The sequence below is a fragment of the Ursus arctos genome, unplaced genomic scaffold (genome assembly GCF_023065955.2).
Source record: "Ursus arctos isolate Adak ecotype North America unplaced genomic scaffold, UrsArc2.0 scaffold_9, whole genome shotgun sequence".
NCBI classification, from domain to species: domain Eukaryota; kingdom Metazoa; phylum Chordata; class Mammalia; order Carnivora; family Ursidae; genus Ursus; species Ursus arctos.
Genome location: NW_026623111.1, coordinates 45,377,849 through 45,392,622, shown reverse-complemented (window position 1 = coordinate 45,392,622; position 14,774 = coordinate 45,377,849).

The following is a 14,774-nucleotide window of genomic DNA, read 5'->3' as shown; positions in this document are numbered from 1 at the left end:
TATTTTTTGCGCTGGTGAGTAATCTACAAAATTCACTGGAGCATTTGAGAATAAAATCTAATATTGAACTGAATGAAAATCACATGAATAAAAAAAGACTCCTACTTGCAAAATAGCGTCAGCTGGATAATTTTACATGACTTCACATTAGTTTTGTCATAAGATGTCAAATACTTCTGAATGAGTAAAGAAGGAATTCAGTGAAAACTTGACAAGATATGATTATTCCAGAATAAAATTCCATATTAACATTTTTCATAGAAGAAAAGTCTCAATTCTTCTGTGTATATTTTAAATTTTTTGTTGAAATGAGTTAGCAATTTGACTAAATCTTTATCAGTTTACTATTAGATTAACAAATTATTAGTTTCTCAAAAATCAAGCCTAAATACACATTTTGTGCTTTACTTATCAGGAACCCTTAGGTTCCTTTCATACTTTTCAGTAGTTTGTTAAATTTGCCTATTCTTTAATTATATAACATAACCTTGATTTCTTTTTATGTTAATATTCTACATTTAAAATATTAGTGAACCAGAGTGAAGAAAAATGTGTTTTCTTCATAGGGAACAGATTTTGGTAAGAATTTATAAGGTTTCTGACATTTTTTTCCCTTTTTATATGTGTTTTTATATTCCCTCTATCATTTGGCTGGGCAGGCCACTTGAAAGAATTAAAGCACAACCATCTTCCCTAATACCTAGCAATACAATATGTGGTTTAGAGTTTTCTTCTCTTTTAAAGTTTTGAAAGTGCTCATTGGCATAAAGCTTATAGATTTTCTGACCTAAAAATCATAACATCCAAGAAAATTTTAGGTTTTTTTGCATTTTCTTTAAGCAGATTAAATGACAGAACACAAGAATTCTCTCATAACACAATAAAAAAAGATGAAAACTCTGAAGCAAAAAAACAGACTTGGAACGTAGATCCAATTAGCTGTATATGGAAATGTAGAAGTTCCAGAGGAGACAAAGTAAATAACAGAAGACATTTTCTATAAGCCGGCAGAGAATTGATTCTCTCTTGAAATGTTTGAATTTGAACGTAAAAAAATGTCTGCACATGTTCTTGTAGAATTCCTGAATTCTAAGGATAAAGAGAATACCACACAATGTGACAAGATTAAAAAAAAAAAAATCTGAGGCAGAAAAAAATGAGACTGTCATCTGAGTTCTTAAATAAAATTTGGAAGGTAAAACAAGACCAATAAAATCTTATTAAAAGCAAAAAGCTTTAAAAAGAAAAGGGCAAGATTCAGCTAGCAAGAATAATTTGAATATGAAGTAGAAAATTAAAGATATACAAGGCATAAAATTATTTATAGCAGAAATTATAATATTACAAAGCTATATGTAACATTATATAAATAATAGAAATGATAACTTGTTAGACTTGTGTTTATGGATGGAAATATTTGTCTTTATATGCCTTTATTTGACTTTTTGTAGTTAGAAAAAATAAAAAAGAGACAAATTAAAAATTGAAATTGATACAGAAAAAACCTCAAATTTGTAATCTTAGAAAGGATGGTAAAATAAATAACCCCGGGTATATTTTGAGTAAGAAAGAATATAAGATGAGCAAAGTTTACAAAAGTAAGAATAAGAAAGAAGCATCTTTAAAGTAACAGTTAAACCTAATGAAGAGATTACTACATTTAATGCTATGGCAAATTATTGAAAATCTAAAGAAAACGGATGATTTCTTAGAATTTTAAGTACCTAAAATTGACACCCAAATTAGCAGAGATTACAACTAGCACAATTAGAAAACATGAGGATTACTTAAAATCTAGCCTTGTAAAGAGAACCCAAACTAGAATGTTCCATCTGATTTTTAGAATACTTTAAAAAACATAATTTCCAGTTTATTTATGTTAGTCAAGACAAAAGAAATACAACAATTCTCCAAATCATTCTAGTAAGCCAAAACAATTTTCATCCTGAAAGCTTTATAAAAATAGTATAAAAATGACATTTTTCTAAGAGAAAAATGCTTTCACATTAAACACTAAGATGATCCAGCAAAATAACAGGATCACAAGATGCTTGATAAAGAAAGCATGCTTTATTCATAGTATGGAAACCTAATTAATTAAAAAAATTATCAGCATAATTCATTAAATCAATGAAATCAGATGTCTTTAGATAAAAGTTATACTCCATTCACAAACAAATGGAGAAAAAAGATTATTTTTCTTTGTAATCTAGCAATAAGTGCCATTTAGTGGAGTTAGATAAAATATTACTGGCACCGTAGGGGAAAATTGCAAAATAATTAAGAATAAATTAAATATGAAACTGGAAAAAGAAAACTACAAAATCTTAACAACATGAGACAACATGGTAATAGATATCCTGCCTTTGTAATAGGAAGATATATCATAAAAATGAGTTATCTCAAAATTGATGCAGTACTAATTTAAAATTAGAATCCCAATGGAAATTTTTCATTTAAACCAAATAAACAGCCTCAAATCTTATATGAGGGGATAAAGTTGTCCCTTCCTTCTAAATTATGCATATCATTTTCTACACTTACTTTGCTGAAGAATTGTGTGAAAAATAGTGAAAGATGTGTCACAAAACATAATACAAAGTTATTTGAAAGCCACCAATAGTGTTGTTATAAAAATTGATAAATCAATGGCAAATCAGAAATCTCATTGTAAATGAAATGTTAACATTTTAAATGGAAAAAGTAAAATTCAATGGAGAAAAGATAGATTATTTAATAATGGCGCTTGCATAATTAACTATGCATCTGAAAGGAAATTTTAAAAAGCTTCTATCTTTATCGTATGCAGAAATCTCTCTGATGGCCTGAAAACATATATTTGAATAAGTAGTTAATATTTTCCCAGCAAATGTAGAAAAAGCAGAGGAGAAATTCTTTACCAAGACTAGTAACTTAGACACTCAGATACCGTGTGTGTGTGTGTGTGTGTGTGTGTGTTGCCTTATACTTTAGCATTAAATAGTATACTTTAGAGTGAGTTTAATTATAGTTTAATGCTAAACTATAAGGCACTGTATATAACATCAATATGCAGCCAATAGATTTTGAAAAATCAATGTGCAAAATAAAGTATTTATAACTATAATATGCAGTGAGCTTTTATAAAATAAGAAAATATCCAATATAAATATGTAAATAAAGGAAGCAGGGGATTTTTTTTTTTTTAAAGATTAAGTCGACGTAACAAATCATATTTAAAACTGTCCATATTGATAGTAGCCAGGGAAATGCAACTTAAGTTTAAAAAAAAAAAATCATTACATTAAAATATAAGGGAAAAACAAAACAAACTCTAGCGTCTAATACTGGCTTGGAATGTGAGCAGAAGCTAGAGTCATACATTGCTGATAAAGGCAAACTGATAACTTCTCTATAGATTAAAAGTACCCACATATATATATTTTAAAGATTTTATTTATTTGACAGAGAAGCCAGCAAGAGAGGGAACACAAGCAGGGGGAGTGGGAGAGGGAGAAGCAGGCTCCCAGCAGAGGAGCCTGATGGGGGGCTCAATCCCAGGACCCTGGGATCATGGGGGGGGCTCAATCCCAGGACCCTGGGATCATGCCCTGAGCCAAAGGCAGATGCTTAATGACTGCACCACCCAGGCACCCCAAAAGTTCCCATATATTTTAACCCAGTAAGTCCACTCCTTGAAAATCTATCCTGTAAACACTTTTTTTTTTTTAATTAGTAAGACATGTGTACAAGAATATTATTGTGTGATCTATGGTGTCAAAAACTAATCTGAGTGAATACCATTAAAAAAAAAAAAGGTGGACCATATTAGTACTCCATACCATAAAATGTTACAGAAAAAGTAAATATTTTATCTGTTTAGCATGATTTTCAGAGAGATTGTGGGTTGAGAGGAAAACCAACATGCAGAAAACAAATATGTATGTGTGTCTTTAAAATTTTCTAATATGGATATATGAACATAAAAATATGGAATGTTTATAAAAAGTTATCCACAACAAGAGATGAAAGGCAGTGCCTAGTAGGATTGCAGGAGGGAAAACTCTTAAGAATAAAGCAAAAACAAACAATTGTCTAAAAATATGTACTTCCATCTGGCCGGTTGGCTCAGTTGTGAGAGCATGGTGCTAATAAAAGTGTATTTCCTATTATATACACATATGAATACATGTGTGTATATATCTATACATACATGATATATAACATTGTTTTGAAATTAGGAAACTGCTTATATATCAGGAAATTATGAAACACTGGACAAGAGAGGCAAAATTTATAAAGTCTTTTAGTCTAGCTTTTTGAATTTAATTAAATCCAGTACAGTTCCATATTTGCAAACATCTTTATTTTGACTTTATTCTGTCATTTGTTATTATCAAAATACATCTAATTAGCTCATAGATCATACGCCCATATTTTCTCAGGTGGACAAGGTGATTTCAGTTTTTATGCCTTCAATCATTTATTTCTATCTCCCTAATTCTAAAAGTTCTTGTCTGTTGTTCATAGGTTGATAAGTAATTTTGTATATCCTGATGATTTGTCCAGAAAAGTGCTGCCTAGACTATGAAATAATTAGCTAATGCAAATGTGAAGACTGTCCAACAGACATGCATGGATACAATATATTTATTGGAATTATAAAGCTTACTACAGACATGTATAAATTTGTTTACAGTAAATAATGATTGCTTTAATGTGCTAGTAAAATTGTCAGATTTTAAAAAGTGTCTGGATTCAACCCAAAGCCAATAATTATTTAATTTCTGATGATAAATATTTGAGTTGGATTATTAGATTATTGCATTTCCTTACTCTTTACCTTTATGATTGATACGTTGGTTCCTTTATTCATTCATTCATTTACTGAAATTGACCTAAGTATTCTGAGATGCACCTTTATGGTCCTTCATTTTATGGATATAATAACTTGGTGACCCTGAGTTACTGCCTTGTGTATAAGGTAAATTCAAGTTGTGCTTAGATAAGTTCTGTGAAGCAAACTGATAATTCAGGTATTTATAACAGATGACATGATATAACATAAATTATAGTTAGATTTTATTAAAATATTTTAGACTCATGGATACTGTAATCCTTTTAATTTTTTAAATTTTAATTCCACTATAGTTAACATCCTGTGTTATATTAGTTTCAGTTGTACAATGTAGTGATACAACAATTCCAGGCATCAACAAGCACTCATCACAGCAAGTGCACTTCTAAATCCCCATCACCTACTTCATCCATCCCCACCCCCACCTCCCCTCTGGTAACCATCAGTTTGTTCTCTATAGTTGAGAGTCTGTTTCTTAGTTTGTCCCTTTTTTTCCCCTTTGTTCATTTGTTTCTTTAGTTCCACATACGAGTGAAATCATATGGTATTTGTCTTTTTCTGACTGACTTCATTTAGCATTATACTCTCTAGCTCCGTTCATGCTATTGCAAATGCAAGATTTTATTCTTTTTATGGCTGAATAATATTCCATTGTATTCCACCTCTTCTTTATTCATTCATCTATTGAAGGACAGTTGGCTGCTTCCATAATATGGCTATTGTAAATAATGCTGCTATAAACATTGGGATACATGTATCCCTTTGAATTCATGTTTTTGTATTTGGGGAGTAATACCCAGTAGTGCCATTCCTGGATCATGGGGTTGTTGCAGTTTTAACTTTTTGAGGAAACTCTATACTATTTTCCAGAGTGGCTGCACCAGTTTGCATTCCCATCAACAGTGCCAGAGGGTTCCTTTTTCTCCACATCCTTGCCAACACTTGTTTCTTGTGTTTTTGATTTTAGCCATTCTAACAGGTGTGAGGGGTATCTCATCATAGTTTGATTTGCATTTCCATTATGATGAGTGACATTGAGAATCTTTTCATGTGTCTCTTAGCCATCTGTATGTCTTTGGAAAAAAGTTCATGTCTTCTGCCCACTTTTAACTGGATGATTTGGTTTTTGGGTGTTGGGTTTCAGAAGTTCTTTATATATTTTGGATACTAACCCCTATCAGATATGCCATTTGCAAATATCTTCTCCCATTCTGTAGGTTGCCTTTTAGTTTCGTTGATTATTTCCTTCACTCTGCTGAAGCTTCTTCTTTCTTCTTCTAATGTAGTCAAAATAGTTTATTTTTGGCTTTCATTTCCCTTGCCTCAGGAGACCTATCTAGAAGAATGTCAGAGACATTACTGCCGGTGCTCTCTTCCAGGGTTTTTATGGTTTTAGGTATCACATTTAGGTCTTTAATCCATTTGGAATTTATTTTTGTGTGTGCTGTAAGAAAATGGTCCGGTATCATTCTTTTGCATGTAGCCAATCAATTTTCCTAACACCATTTGTTGAAAAGACCATCTTTTCCCCATTGGATATTCTTTCCAGCTTTGTAAAAGTCTAACTGACCATATAATCATGGCTTTATTTCTGGGTTTTCTGTTTTGTTCCACTGATTTATGTGTCTATTTTTGTGCCAGTACCATACTGTTTTGATCACTACAGCTTTGTAATGTATCTTGTAATATATCTGGCTTCTAATATATTTTTTTAAAAACTAACAGCTTGAAAACCATGTGAAAATATTGTGCCATTTAAATGAAGCAATATGTGCGTGGGTGACTCAGTTGGTTAAACATTAGACTCTTGGTCTTGTCTTAGGTTGTGATTTTGGGGTTGTAATCTCAGCTGGGCTCTGCACACAGCACAGAGTCTGCTGGAGATTACTTCCATCTTCCTCTCCCTCCCCCACACCTCTTCCCCCTACTGATACTTTACCTCGCTCTCTTTCTCTCTCAAAAATAAATAAACTCTTTAAAAAAAAAAAATGAAGCAACATGTTTAATTGGGGGGGGGGAAGTACAGGTATTTTTATAAACATGGTGAAGTAGTCTCCCAAGATACTGGGCAGCTATTAGCACATTGCTTTGTTGATATCAACATGAATTTTAGATAGTTTCTTCTTTTTTCCCCCCAAATAGAATTTGTAGTTATTTTTAAATTTTAGCTGAAGTCTGTAAGAGTTTAGCTTCTTGAACACTTAATCTTAGGTTCTACTCTACATACATTTAAAATGCATGTAACTTTATACATGTTGTGGAATCTAATATAAATAGACCTTTATATAATTTAATCATAACTAATATTAATTGAGGGTAGAGAAAAAGAGTTGGTCAGCTAAATGGAAATATCTTGCTTCATTGTAGCAACATTTAAACTAGTGAAGAGAATGATATAAAAAATCTTTATTTAATATCCATTGTGGACATCAAGACCTGGGATTGGTGATGAGCCATCTATACTGATTTCTGATTTATATTGAACATACTTTAAATAGTACATGTATTAAATAGGCAGAATTAAATGGTACATGTATTAAATAGGCAGAATTCTAATTCTTGATAATTCTCTATAATGAGACCAGTGTCTCCTAACCAGTTATAATAGCTTTGCTTTTACCTGAGTCATTTGGTTCTAAAGAAGTGTGTGTAGAAAAACTAGCTTTTCCTATCAGTTCCCAGGAACTAGGAATAACCTGTACATTTTATTTTGATGTTTTTTTATTATGTTAGTCACCAAACAGTACATCCCTGGTTTCTGATGTAAAGTTCGATGATTAATTAGTTGTGTATAACACCCAGTGCACCATGCAATACGTGCCCTCCTTACTACCCATCACCAGTCTATCCCATTCCTCCCCCCCCGGAAGCCCTCAGTTTGTTTCTGAGTCCATAGTCTCTCATGCTTCATTCCCCTTTCTGATTACCCCCCTTTCTTTATCCCTTTCTTCCCCTACCGATCTTCCTAGTTCTTATGTTTCATAGACGAGAGAAATCATATGATAATTGTCTTTCTCTGCTTGACTTATTTCACTTAGCATTATCTCCTCCAGTGCCATCCATGTTGCAGCAACTGTTGAGAACTCGTTCTTTCTGATAGCTGAGTAATATTCCATTGTATATATGGACCACAGCTTCTTAATCCAGTCATCTGTTGAAGGGCATCTCGGTTCCTTCCACAATTTAGATATTGTGGACAATGCTGCTATGCACATTGGGGTGCATATGGCCCTTCTCTTCACTACGTCTGTTTCTTTGGGGTAAATAACCAGTATTGCAATGGCTGGGTCGTAGGGTAGCTCAATTTTTAACTTTTAAGGGACCTCCACACTGTTTTCCAGAGTGGCTGCACCAACCTGCATTCCCACCAACAGTGTAAGAGGGATCCCCTTTCTCCACAGCCTCTCCAGCAATTGCTGTATCCTGCCTTGTTAATTTTTGCCATTCTAACTGGTGTAAGGTGGTATCTCAGTGTGGTTTTGATTTGAATTTCCCTGATGGCTAATGATTTTGAACATTTTTTCATGTGTCTGTTAGCCATTTGTAGGTCTTCATTGGAAAAGTGTCTGTTCATATCTTCTGCCCATTTTATGATTTGTTTATTTGTTTCTCGCGTATAACCTGTACATTTTAAAAAATATCTCCTCTCTGACCCCTGAAGGTGAGAGAGAACACTGGTCTGTGAAATATTGGATCACTGCTTTCCTGGAATTATGAGTATGGCAATGTTTGGAAGGTGGAGGTAGGAAACTTGAAGCTCATTTGCATAGCTTTTTCCCCCAAAGGGTCAGAAAATATCATTTGCCCATATTAAAAATTGGTGTTTGTTGGAAGGCTGAAATGTCTTCCTCTGCAACTGCTATCAAGTCACTCCCATGTCACTGAGTGAGTGACATGGGAGTGTCACTGAGACCAGGCTGTTGTCTTCAGATTCTCAGACCTGAAGGTTCAACTCTATTAGGCTTCAAGCATGGATTCACATTACCCAGATGACAAGATTCTGGTTGACACGTTAAAAGGAAAATTCCTCAACCTGAGGAATGGGTTCACATATTTTTTGTATTTTAAATACTAGTTTATATCCCTCAGCATACTCCTTTCTCAGTATTTGTGTACTTGGAAAATCAAGTTTTTATCAGAATGTTGCTTAATGAGCAAGAAATTGAGAAAAAGGTGGTCTTATAAATTCTTTCCCTGTGCTGAGGCACATTTGATGACCTCTGATTATTCTAAAGATTAATGTATTAAGTACCTTATGTGTTTAACAGATTACATAACACTCCCTTATTCAATTCTATTTTATTATGGTGAGATGATGTTTTGTCTACTTACTAAAAAGCACATTTTAAAATGCAACAGAGGCAGCTCAACCCTGAAAAGATTGATATACTGTTTATTGGCAAGTTTAATTTTCTCTGTTACACAACAGAGAAGGAAGGTGTGATCAGTTATTGAAAATTTAAAGAGCTATATTTTCTTGGTTGATTCAAGTGAAGTGTGTAACTGTGAATGTAACACTATGTGCATAATTCAAGTCATAAAAATGTTTAAAATATTACTTCTATTTGAATCTAAAGTGTTACATAAATGCATAGAATATAAGCTTGCTAATGAAAAGCATAGGCAAAAGCAAGTAGTGTAACAGTTTGCTTTTTATGTATAAACTCTTTGCCATGTGCTTTTACATGGATTATAGCACTCCAGTGTGCTTCAAATTTTTCCTTCTTTTGTGCTTACAAAAATCCTGTTAGGTTTTTGAATAGGTAAAGACATGAAAGTTCAAAGAAATTAAAATAACCACATTTTTTAGCCTATTATCTCTAAGTACCTTCCTCTCTCATACATATATACACACGAAGTGTCTTTCACAAACATTACTGTTTCCCAATTGTTTTTGTAACTCATTTTTTAAAAAGATTTTATTTTTGAGAGAGAGAGAGAGAGAGAGCAAGCATGAGTGGGGGGGTGTGGGTGGAGAGGGGCAGAGGGAGAGGGAGAAGCCGACTCCCCGCTGAGCAGGGAGTCCTACGTGGGGCTCCATCCCTAGACCCTGAGATCATGACCTGAGCTGAAGGCAGATGCTTAACCAACTGAGCCACTCAGGAGCCCTTGTTCCTCATTTTTTATTAGTGCACATATTTGTATCAAAGGACCAACTATTTATAATTTGAGCATGTTTATGATATGAGAATATCACAATAGTGTTTATTGTGTACTTTAGTAGTACTTTTTTTTTTTTTTTTTAAGAGTGTGCACAAGTGGATTGCCGGGGAGAGACAGAGGAATTGGAGAGAGAAAATCGTAAGCAGGCTCAATTCCACACTGAGCACAGGGCCTGATTTCACGACCCTTAGATCATTGACCTGAGCTGAAATCAAGAGTTGGTTGCTTAGCTGACTGAGCCACCCAGTTGCCCCAGTACTTGTTAATAGATTCAACTACTTCCCTTTAATAGGTTCCCAAAAATGTGAAGAGTGAGTTAAAGGACATGAACATATTTTCACCTTATAATGCCAACCCTTTTTGAAAGTAATAGAATAATCCATGTTGATGGAGACTTATTGAACTAAGTTTTCAAATGTGATTGATTGAGGCAATATCTGTTTTATGACTTCATATTTTTGCTTATACTACTGATTTTTAAAAATGCATAAACTTATAGGAAATTCATTAAATATATTTTCTCAGTCACTGATATATTTTTGATACACTAAAGTGAAATTATGTATAATTATGAAGTTTCTGTACAACCATAATTTTTATCTTAGACTGTTATCTGTCTCTGTAGAATTAGACAATATTTTTATTTTCCAATGTTTATAGTCTATTCTTTAGAGGAAAAAATATAGTGTGGCAAGGTGTTAGGCTAAACATTTTTTTCAAAGTTGCTTGTCTTCAAATACCTTTTTGTGAGTTTTCTGATATTATAGTTTATGCTTTTCTAAATTACACTCACAGAAATAATGGATACCATTATTCTGCATGTGTTTGTATTGTTTATTCATGTCTTAATACTACATTTTTATTTTGGTTGAATTTACATATATCTGATAGAAATACACAAAAAGTAAGCTATTTAAACAGCTGATTCATTTTCTTTTCTGGATGAACTTTGGAATGAATCTGGAGAATCTCAAGATAAAATCTTCTAAGGTTTGGATTAAAACCCTTCTAGGGTTTGGATTAAAATGTGCTAGCCCTAGCAGTTAGCCATCTTTGCATTATCCAGTTTTCTATCCAAGGATATAATGTATCTCTCCATTTATTCAAATCTTTTTATATTACCAAATAAACTTTTATAGCATTCTTTATAGAGGTTATGTTTCTTGGTCCTATTCCTTGTTAAATATAGTCTGGCATTTTATAGTCCCTGTAGCCAAACTCTTTTTATTGTTTACTCTTGGGATCCTTCCTGGTAGATGGTTATCTGTCACAACTGGAATCACTTTTCATTGGTCTTCTGGGCTGCTCCCCACCACACACACATTGAATGAGTCCTCATACTGGCTAAATTAATCTTGAGAGCTCTATTTTTAAAGGTCTGGCATTCTCAATTAAAAAAATTTAAAGAGCAGAAGAATCTTTTGAGACTTTTAAGGAGAGATGATATCAACTATAGCTTAAAAATAAAACTTTTAATGCTATTGTGGATTTGAGAATCTGTTCAGGTTTTCAGTTGGATAACTCTTTTACTTGGAATGCTGTTCTATCCCACTTTAATTTCTGAAACCCCTCCCTTCGAACCACATTTTAAATAACATCTATGTTAGGTCTTCTCTATTAACCCTTCCCAAGACCTCCCACGCAACATCCTTAAATTCTCTCTGCAGAAACACATACAATGTGTCCATATCTTTCATTTTAGGTATTTCTATGCATTTTCTCCAGATTGGCAAAATAGTAGATTCAATATATAAATAGTTAAGTGAATACATGAATAATGATGAGTAAGTTACGTACATAAAATGATCTCTGACCGAACTATAAATATTTTCTTAGTGAATGCTACAGAGTGGCAAAGAGGAATGCTTGCTGTGGTGGAGGCTTCAGGTGAGCTCTGTAAAACTTCCATTGAAGAAAATACTCAAGTTACACAAATTTAATTTTCCATATCTGATTGTACCATATATATATTTCCTAAATACATATATATCCTGTACCAAATTATATATATATATTTTTAAACAGTTTATATATATATGTATTTGCTTAACTCTATTTTGGGGTTTTTTTTTGCACCCATTTTGCAGATTTGGGAACTGAAGGAAGAGGGTTTAAGTAACTTGCCTATGGGCACAGAGCTTCTAAGAGCCAAAATATGGATTAGAAGCTAGATGGTCTAATTCTATAATTTGTATTTACACAGCAAACTCTAATATGGCTTCAACACATCTTACCAACAAAAAATGATCGGTATTTCCTCTGTATAGTGTCATTATAATTGGCCTGTTAAATATTATTTGGTTAAGGCCTCTTCAAAATCCTTCGACTGTTCGTTGCTAATTTGTGATTGCTTTATTTGCAACAAATCAGATACAGTCGTGTTACTACTTAAAAACAAACAAACAAACAAACAAAAAAACGTTAAAAATCTGTCTGAGGACTGCAGGACTACCTGAAATTGCTTGCATTATATCTTAACTGAAAAAAGGTACTTAACTTGGATTAGTAGGCTATTTTTTTTTAAATCTCTAACTAAATTTTGTATACCTATTTTGGTTTTTTGGCTCTTTCAAACAAAGGATAATTGCAAGAATGCTACAATACTTTAATGAAATGCTGTATATACCTTTTTCAGATTCAAAAATTGTTTGCATTTTTTCCATTTGCTTAATGTGAGTAAACAACTACAATACTGTGTTTATTTATCCTTAAATATTTCAGTGTGCATTTCTTATAAACAAAGAACTCTTTCCTGAGCAAAGTAGAATCCTCAAAATCAGGAATTTATCATTGACATGATACAATTTTGAAATCTCTTGTCATCTTTCAATTTAATTTTTCTACAGTATCTTTTTTTGAGGAATAAATTTAAGGAAATGCTGTTTTATGTCTGTTTTTGATAAAATTCTAAGCTTCAGGAAAAAATATGAAACTATATAAGGCATTGGTAATTAACTCATATAGGTACCAGCAATTGCTTTTAATTTATTTAATAATTATATTTAGGTTGCATCCCTTGTCATATTCTTCCAGTTTGAATTCTCTATCTAGTCCAGTTATTCTAAGAGTAAGCAAAACAAGATATTAAAATCAATCCTGCTGGGGCACCTGGGTGGCTCAGTCAGTTAAGCATCTGCCTTCAGCTCAGGTCATGCTCCTAGGGTCCTGGGATTGAGCCCCACACTGGGCTGTCTGCTGAGCAGAGCTTCTTCCTCACCCTGCCTAATTATGTGCTCTCTCTCTCTCTGTCAAATAAATAAATAAAATATCTAAAAATTTTTAAAAATAAAATCAGTCCTGATGATAGCAAATATTTAGCCTCTAATATTTAAGTTTTACCAACTAGTAGAAATGACATTAAAATCTATTTTAAATAAAACTTTCTAAATGATGCTATATCTTCAAGAAATCCAGCCAGATTTTTCTTTTCATGGTTATAAGGAACTAATCTGATAACCAGGTATGTCAGTGCATAATCAAATATATCTGTTACTGAAAAGTTAGTTGTAAAATTTGTAAGATATAATAGTTTTATTATGTATTAGATAATGTATTCCATGCATATATTTATGTACATATACATATATCATGATTTAGCATATTTTTAAACGATGGAGACTTTAGAATTCATTTTCTTTAAAATATTGTTTATTGTTTATACAACGACTATTGCCTAAGCTAAAACACCTTTGGTTGAGTGAAAATTTAACTTGGATGACAAAGACCATAGAGTTACTTTGCATATGTAATTAACTGGGAGGTAAGACATAGACAAAATGGTTAAAGACTTTAGTTATGCACATTTGTACTTATAAAGCTCCTTTAATATCAAATAACAAATTTAGTCCAAGAAAAAAGAGGTTACTGAGCATAGCACAAAACATAATATAAATTTACAATTTGATAAAGTATTAGGGAAGCATAATTACTTTCATAATTATGTTTTTATTAAATATGAACAAACTAAAATACAGAATACTAACACTCTTTGGGTGCCTGGGTGGCTCAAGGCTCAAGTCATGATCTCAGGGTCATGAGATCCAGCCCAACATCTGGCTCCTCGCTCAGCATGGAGCCTGCTTAATACTCTCTCTCCCTCTGCCTCTCCCTCCTGTGCACTCTCTCACGCACGCATGCTGGCTCACTCTCTAAAATAAAAACACTCTTTAAGCCTATGTGGTTTTTACAAAAGTTGTTACATGCAACATTTGTACAGAAAATATAGACTAAGGAATCTTTATATGTGCTTAAAAAGCTACTCGTAATTGAGTATATATACTAGAATAAATGTTTACCAAGATATGTTAGTATATTTTTGACTTTTGAAGCTTTAAGATTATAATATCTGCAAAAAATTTCAAAATACTTAATGGTTTTCACTACATTGGTATAGGCACTCTTTAAAGATTTTATTTTTTTATTTGAGAGAGAGAGCACAAACAGAAAGAGAGTGAGAGGGAGAAGCAGAATCCCCGCTGAGCAAGCAAGGGGCCCAATGCAGGGCTCGATCCCAAGACTTTGGGATCATGACCTGAGCGGAAGGCAGATGCTTAACCCACTGAGCCACTCAGGCACCCTGATACAGGTACTCTTTAATTTAGAATCTCTGTAGTTAGCTATTGAAACATAATCTTCAAAGTATCCTGTTTGGTAATGTTAGAAAATGAGAAGTTTAAACAGTGCAATGTAAAAACTTTAGTTGAAAGTAAGTTTGTCATCCCTCGACAGGTACGGGGAAATATACTTTCAGTTCACTCAGATATCCTAACAAATA